Genomic DNA, 7500 nt, shown 5'->3' with positions numbered 1-7500 from the left:
TCTCGAGAGTGGTTGGAAAGATTGATGTTAGCGGGGCAATGAACGTGCGGCGTATGAGTGGTGATTGGATAGCTAGTGTTTGTAGGCTCTGTGCTCGCGCACCCAACTACAGACCAACTATCCTTCTCAGTTTCTTCACTAGCATAGCTATGCTTGTTGAACTGATCAGGGGCCTGTGTTGCGTACCTATCTAGAAGGAATTGTTAAGCTTTGCTTAAAATATTGTTCGCGGCATCTCCTTCATTGGGGAAGTCGTGAACGCATAAGCCGGCACTTGTGATCCTTGCGTCTTTGCATAATTTATGCATTGTTCGCCAAGGTGAACAAGTTGTTTGCTGGGATCTCGGTTGCGGAAAGATTATGGCGGTGACTCGAAGAAATTCTGTCCTGCTAAGCACGTTTGTCTCCGGACAAAAGATGACGGTCAAGTCTTCGTCTGTTCCCTCTTTCCATGTGTTTGCGGGAACATGACCAGGGCTTGCCGTGATTTATGAATGCTACCTGGTTGATGTCATGTCCCTGATTCTAGATAGAGCCTTCGGGCACAGCCATGGTACGGGGAGACGTGCTAGTCAGGTCGTAAGACCTAAAGACAAGCGTATCATGGCTGGAATGGATGGTTAAGTGCATCAGTATGCTGAGACTTGACCAGAATCGGATGGAGACAAGGAAATAAGAGCTGGATGAGTTCTAAGGCAGCTGGACGATGATGGGAAGCAGCTCAGTCAGCTAGGACAAGCTTAGTGTAGCTCACACTAGCTTGGGTCAGCTCCAGTAGCTGGATCACTAGCTCCCTCAGCTGGGGAAGCTGGCACTCAGCTCAACTCAGCTGGGTGGAGTGTTATGGTCCGGGCCAGTGTTGCCGGTCCATGGGCGGTCAAGGGTCCGGCTGGGTGGTGGCTGAACCACTAAGGGCCTATGGGTCTTTATTGGGTCCGTGGGTCTTGGTGGATGTACTTGGGATGCAGATTGAGGCATTGGGCCTATTTCCAGACAGCCCACACGCCAAAGGGAGCAGTTGGACGGTTGATGGGCGAAAAGGTGGGAATTGGGCAGTTTGTGTCTTTTCCCTTCCAACCGGTTGCAACTGTCCGCCCAGGCAGTTATTGGCCGACCTTTCTCTATAAATACAGACACTTGGGTGTCGAAAATGGCATCAAATTCCTGAGGGAAAACTCTGCCAAAATCGTGACAGAAAGAAAGAGAGAAAGAGAGAAGAAGGCCGGCCAAACCGAGACTGTGGGTGGTGGTGATCGGACTCCGACCAGAAGTTGGTCTGTGGGAAGAGGAGAGCATTTGGTGATGGCAACCAGAGGCAAGGAGAAGGATCTGGAGAAGGGCTTGAGCACTCCTGAGCGCACGCCCAAGGTGAGTGGGATGGACCGAACCATCCTACCATGGCCGCGGTGGAATTCCGTGTAGGCTGTGGTCGGATTGGTTGGACCAGACCCATCTCTTCCTTTTCCCTTACTATTCTACTTCATCTCTTCTATGTTCTGAATGTGTTGGATGATTCAGACACGTTCTGACTGAGCCATGGTCTTGGTCGGTACCCAGAAACCCTCCATGGCCTTGGTTGGGCTGGTGTGTTGAGATCTCATAGTTCCTGAAGGGATTATTGGGATCCGACCATGGATTGTTCTTAGTGATGATTTATCATGAATTATCATGGTTTCTAATTGGATTTATCAGTCCGATTTGATGGTGGTCAGTTATGGCCGGTTTAGTGGAATTTGGCCGAGTTCTAGGTGAAGGAGGCCGGTTCTGTCTAATCTGATTGTGGATTCTTCTTAGTTGGGAATTATCAGTAATTGTCATGAATTTTATTTAGTTTTTGGAGATGTATTAAAAATGGCCAGAAATGGGATTTAGCCTTGGTCGTTTGTGGTTCAGTGTGATTGATGGGTTAGATCACATTGGATCAGTCTGGCCGTGTGTTAAATGGTTGTTTGGGATGTCTTAGTTGATGTCCTGAGTATGGCCGAGTGCTTTGTTGACTGATCGGTTAGCTTAGAGAACTTAGTTTAAGGGAACCAAACCATGCAATGTTAGATGAGCTTACTAGGGTATCGGTTTGTTATGTACTTATGTTGTTGTGTTGTGTGTGTGTTGTGGTTTCAGGATCGGACCAGGACCGTGGCAAGGCCAAGGAACCGTGAGGACCTAGCTGTGGATGGATGTGTGGGTTATGGGATAGTATTGTATTATGACTTATGACTTAGCCTATTGTGCAACTGACTGATTGTATGGATCACATGTTTATATTTATACAATGAATGTTTTCTCTTGTCTATCTGGTCGTGCATTGATTGAATGAACCTCAAGATTTCGAAAATGACTTAGTGAATATGGAACTTTAAAACTGATGGAACTTAGAAACATGGTTTAGGTAAGGCACGGACCTAGTGGGACCTAAGGGTCAGGTTCGGGTCTTACAAGTTGGTATCAGAGCGGAGTTGATTCTAGGATTTGTTTGGGTTTGGGTTAGTCACCACACATCCGGCTGGTTCTCATGGTAAGGTCTGGTCGTTTTGCTTAGCCTTAGGGATTGTTGTGATTTATTTTGTTATATCATGTGAGCTGACATGATTGTTTACATGTGTTGAATCCCAAGGGTGGAAAAAGCAAGTCCAGATCTCGGAAGGGTAAGGATGGAGCTGGGGCATCCGGTCCAGTGGGTGCAGATGATGTGAATCTGGCCGCAACATTGCCAATCCAAGCGGATGGGGTTAATGTTGGGACTGGATTGCCTTCGGTTCAGCTCAACCCTACTGAGGTTCGTGTGGATGGAGCTGAGTTCCAGCTGGAACATGAGCCAGAACGAGCTGATGGAGCTAATGGAGCTGATGGGAATGGACGGCAGCAACAGGATGGGCTGGAAGGTGAAGGCGAATCTTCACAGACTGGCCGTCTTGGTGACCGTAATGGGGCTGCGGACGGCAGGGCAGCTGGTCCGGTGAACCAGGCTGCGGAACCATCCATGCATGAGGTTCTGGAGGTCATGAGAGCTATGAGTACTCAAATGTTGGCTTTGACTCAGGCGTTTACACCTTTGGGTCAGGACATACCGACTCATACTGCTATTCCTATAAGGAACCAGCAGGCTGGCCGAGCAGCAGCAGCTCCGGTAGCTGGTGGAGCAGCTCCGGTTCATGGGGAACAGGAAGCTGAGGTGATTGAGATTGACCCCCCAGCTAGGGCGACCAGGAAGGTGGATTACTTGAAGGTGCTGGAGCACATCACTCGTATGGGCACTAAACACTTTGCTGGAAGTGTTGACCCTCTTGAGGCGGATGAGTGGAGGAGCAGGTTGGCTCGTAACTTCAGCTCAAGCCGCTGCCCAGAGGACTACCAGAAGGACATTGCGGTTCACTTCTTGGAGGGAGATGCCCACAACTGGTGGTTGGCTCTTGACAAGCGCACCAATGGTACCATAGAGCGCTTTGAGGACTTTGAGGTTGAGTTCAACCACAAGTACTTCCCAGCTGAGGCATGGGACCGTTTGGAAGCTAAGTTCCTGGACTTGGTTCAGGGACGCAGGACGGTACGTGAGTACGAAGAAGAGTTCAACCGACTCAGGCGCTATGTGGGTAAGGAGTTGGAGGACGAGGCAGTTCAGGTTCGCCGGTTCATCAGAGGCCTTAGGGCTGAACTCCGGACCTATTGCTCAGTCCGTACCTTCTCCACTGTGTCTGAGCTGGTTGAGAGGATGGCCTTGCTTGAGGTCAACCTTGCGGATGAGCATAAGCAGAAGGTCAAAAGTGTGGTGGTGGCTTCAAGCCAGAGTGGTGACCGGAAGAGGAAAAGGGACCAGGCTGAAGAGGGTAAAACCTCAAGTGGTAGGCCTGTGTGTCCCAAGTGTGGCCGACACCATGGAGGTGAATGTTGGAGAGCAATGGGAGCTTGTCTTCGATGTGGTAAGATGGATCACTCAGCTCGGGACTGTCCTAGACAGGAGCAAGGAGCTGGTGGTGATACCAGGACTTGCCACTACTGTGGAAAGAAGGGACATCTCCGTAAGGATTGTCCCAAGTTAGCAGCCGGGTCGAGCAAGGGCCGTGGTGAGGGCAACAAGCCAGACCAGAACCGCGGTCAGACCTCTGCACCCCGCGTCTATGAGCTGTCCAAGGATGAGGACAAGGCTGGACCATTCCTCGCGATCACTGGTAATGTGTCTGATCTTATTCTTTCAATTCAGTAGAATTGCATGGTATGGAACCTAGGACGGTTAGATACTTAGTTTGGGTCATGTGTAGGGACCCTAAGTATTGGTGGTGTGGAAACACATGTACTTTTCGATACTGGAGCTACACATAGTTTTGTGAGTCCAGGGATGCTCGGAAAGGGGTTGTTCCAGTTGGGAACGGGGGATTGTCCTGGGGTAGTGAATGCGGCCGGTGGGCAAGTGATGCATTCGCTAGGGGTGATTCAGGACGTCCCAGTAATGATCCAGGACAGGGTCATGCCTGTGGATCTTGTGGTAGTCCACCTAAAGAATCACGAGGTGATCTTGGGTATGGACTGGCTTGGAAAGTATCGGGCCACTCTTGACTGTCACCGGGGGCGTGTGCTTTTTGAGAGTGGGTGTGGGGCTCCGATCAGGTTCCAAGGTATACGTCCGATCTCTGGATGCTTGGTGGTGTCAGCTATCCATGTTGAGAGGATGCTGAGGAAGGGTTGTGAGGCTTATCTGGCCACAATCGCCACTAAGGAGGTCGTAGGGGGTGGTGACCCGGAGGGAATACCGCTGGTTGGTGAGTTCCAGGATGTGTTTAGGGCGCTACAGGGCATTCCCCCTGATAGGTTGGATCCATTCATAATAGAACTCGAACCAGGGACGGCCCCATTATCCAAAAGTCCCTACAGAATGGCTCCTGCCGAGATGGCCGAGCTTAAGAAGCAACTTGAAGAGTTGCTGGATAAGGGTTTCATACGGCCTAGTGTGTCACCCTGGGGAGCACCAGTCCTCTTTGTGAAGAAGAAGGATGGTAGCTTCAGATTGTGTATTGACTATCGAGGGTTAAACCGGGTGACTGTGAAGAACAAGTACCCATTGCCTCGGATAGATGAGTTGTTGGATCAGCTCAAGGGTGCAAAATGGTTTTCTAAAATCGATTTGGCTTCAGGGTATCATCAGATTCCCATTGAACCAAATGATGTAAGGAAGACAGCCTTCCGAACCAGGTATGGCCACTATGAGTTTGTGGTCATGCCATTTGGATTAACCAATGCACCAGCAGCTTTCATGAAGATGATGAACAGCATATTCAGGGATTTCCTGGATGAGTTTGTAATCATCTTCATTGATGATATCTTGGTCTACTCCAAGACCAAAGAGGATCATGAGAGACATCTAAGAGCAGTGTTGGGACGATTGAGGGAACAACAGCTCTATGCCAAATTGAGCAAGTGCAGTTTTTGGCAAAGAAGTGTTGGGTTCCTGGGTCACATTGTATCCGACCAAGGTGTCTCCGTGGACCCGGAAAAGATTAAGGCCATACAAGAATGGCCTAGACCTAAGAGTGCAACTGAAGTCAGGAGCTTTCTAGGTCTGGCCGGTTATTACAGGAAGTTTGTCAAGGGGTTTGCCAGCTTGGCTCAACCTATGACACAACTGACTGGGAAAGACGTGAGGTTTGTATGGTCTGAGAAATGTGAGGAATGTTTCTCTGCACTTAAGCACATGTTGACAAGTGCACCGGTATTGGTGTTGCCAGAGGCAGACCAACCATATGTGGTTTACACAGACGCCTCCATAACCGGATTAGGATGTGTATTAACCCAACATGGGAAGGTCATCGCTTATGCCTCTAGGCAGTTGAGGAAGCATGAGGGGAACTATCCAACCCACGACCTTGAGATGGCCGCAGTGGTGTTCGCCCTCAAGATATGGCGATCATACTTGTATGGTGCCAAGGTTCAGATTTTGACCGACCACAAGAGTCTCAAGTATATATTCACTCAACCTGAGTTGAATTTGAGGCAAAGGAGATGGATGGAGTTCGTGGCCGATTATGATCTGGATATTGCTTACCATCCAGGTAAAGCAAACCTAGTGGCCGATGCCTTAAGCCGTAGGAGAGCTGAGGTATCAGCCGAGAGGGAAGCAGAGGTGCTGGAAGGGATGGTTAGGACATTGCATTTAAACACACTGGCCAGCGAGGACGAGCCGTTGGGTTTAGAAGCAGTGAACCAGGCTGATCTCCTTACCAGGATCAGGCAAGCACAAAGCTTGGATGAGAACCTCCAGAAGGTTGCTCTGAATGATAAAACCGAGTACCAGGTTGCGAGTGATGGTACGATTTTGGTCCATGGGAGGATCAGTGTTCCGAATGTAAGGGAACTAAAGGAAGAGATTATGAGTCAGTCTCATAAGTCTAAGTTCTCTGTGCACCCGGGACTGAACAAGATGTACAAGGATATCAAGAGGTACTATCATTGGATCCGTATGAAGACGGATGTGGCCGAGTGGGTGGCTAAGTGTCCTACTTGCCAACTCGTCAAGGCTGAGCACCAAGTACCCAGTGGATTACTCCAGAATCTACCTATTCCAGAATGGAAGTGGGATCACATCACCATGGACTTTGTGTCAGGTTTTCCCATGACCAGGAATAGAAAGGATTCGGTTTGGGTAGTGGTGGATCGTCTGACCAAGTCAGCTCTGTTCATACCAATCAAGAAGACTGATGGTGTGGAGCCCTTGGTACAGATTTACATGGATCAGGTGGTACGCCTGCATGGTGTACCAGCCAGTATTGTGTCGGATAGGGACCCTCGGTTCACTTCTTATTTCTGGAAGGCTTTCCAAAAGGCCTTGGGAACAAGAGTGCACATGAGCACAGCCTATCACCCCCAAACGGATGGTCAGTCTGAAAGAACCATCCAGACGTTGGAAGACATGTTAAGGGCTTGTGTCTTGGACTGGGGAAATTCCTGGGAAAGACACTTGCCATTGGTAGAGTTTGCTTACAACAACAGCTTCCATACCAGTATTGGGATGTCGCCCTACGAAGCTTTGTACGGACGGCCCTGCAGGACACCATTATGCTGGACCCAAGTGGGGGAGCGCAGCATGATAGGACCTGAGATAGTGGAGGAGACCACGGAGAAGATTAAGTTCATCCGTGACAAGATGAAGGAGGCACAGGACCGTCACAAGTCTTATGCGGATAAGAGAAGGAAACATGTTGAGTTTGAGGTGGACGACATGGTCTACCTCAAGATGATTACTTTCAGAGGTCGGAAAAGGGTTTCTGGCCGAGGGAAGTTGGATCCAAGGTACTTGGGTCCATTCCGGATCATTGAGAGAGTTGGTTCGGTGGCTTACAAGCTTAACCTACCAACTGAGATGGAAGCATTTCATAATGTATTCCATGTGTCTCAATTGAGAAAATGTCTTTCAGATCAAGACATTGTGATACCGGAAATTCCATCTGATCTAGGCACGAACCTCACCTTGGAGACAAGGCCGGTTCGGATTGTAGACAGGATGGAAAAAGC

This window comes from Brassica napus, unplaced genomic scaffold (assembly GCF_020379485.1).
Source record: "Brassica napus cultivar Da-Ae unplaced genomic scaffold, Da-Ae ScsIHWf_1512;HRSCAF=2109, whole genome shotgun sequence".
In the NCBI taxonomy this organism is placed as follows: Eukaryota; Viridiplantae; Streptophyta; class Magnoliopsida; order Brassicales; family Brassicaceae; genus Brassica; species Brassica napus.
The sequence above is the reverse complement of the archived record's forward strand: the minus strand, read 5'-3'. Positions refer to the sequence as shown.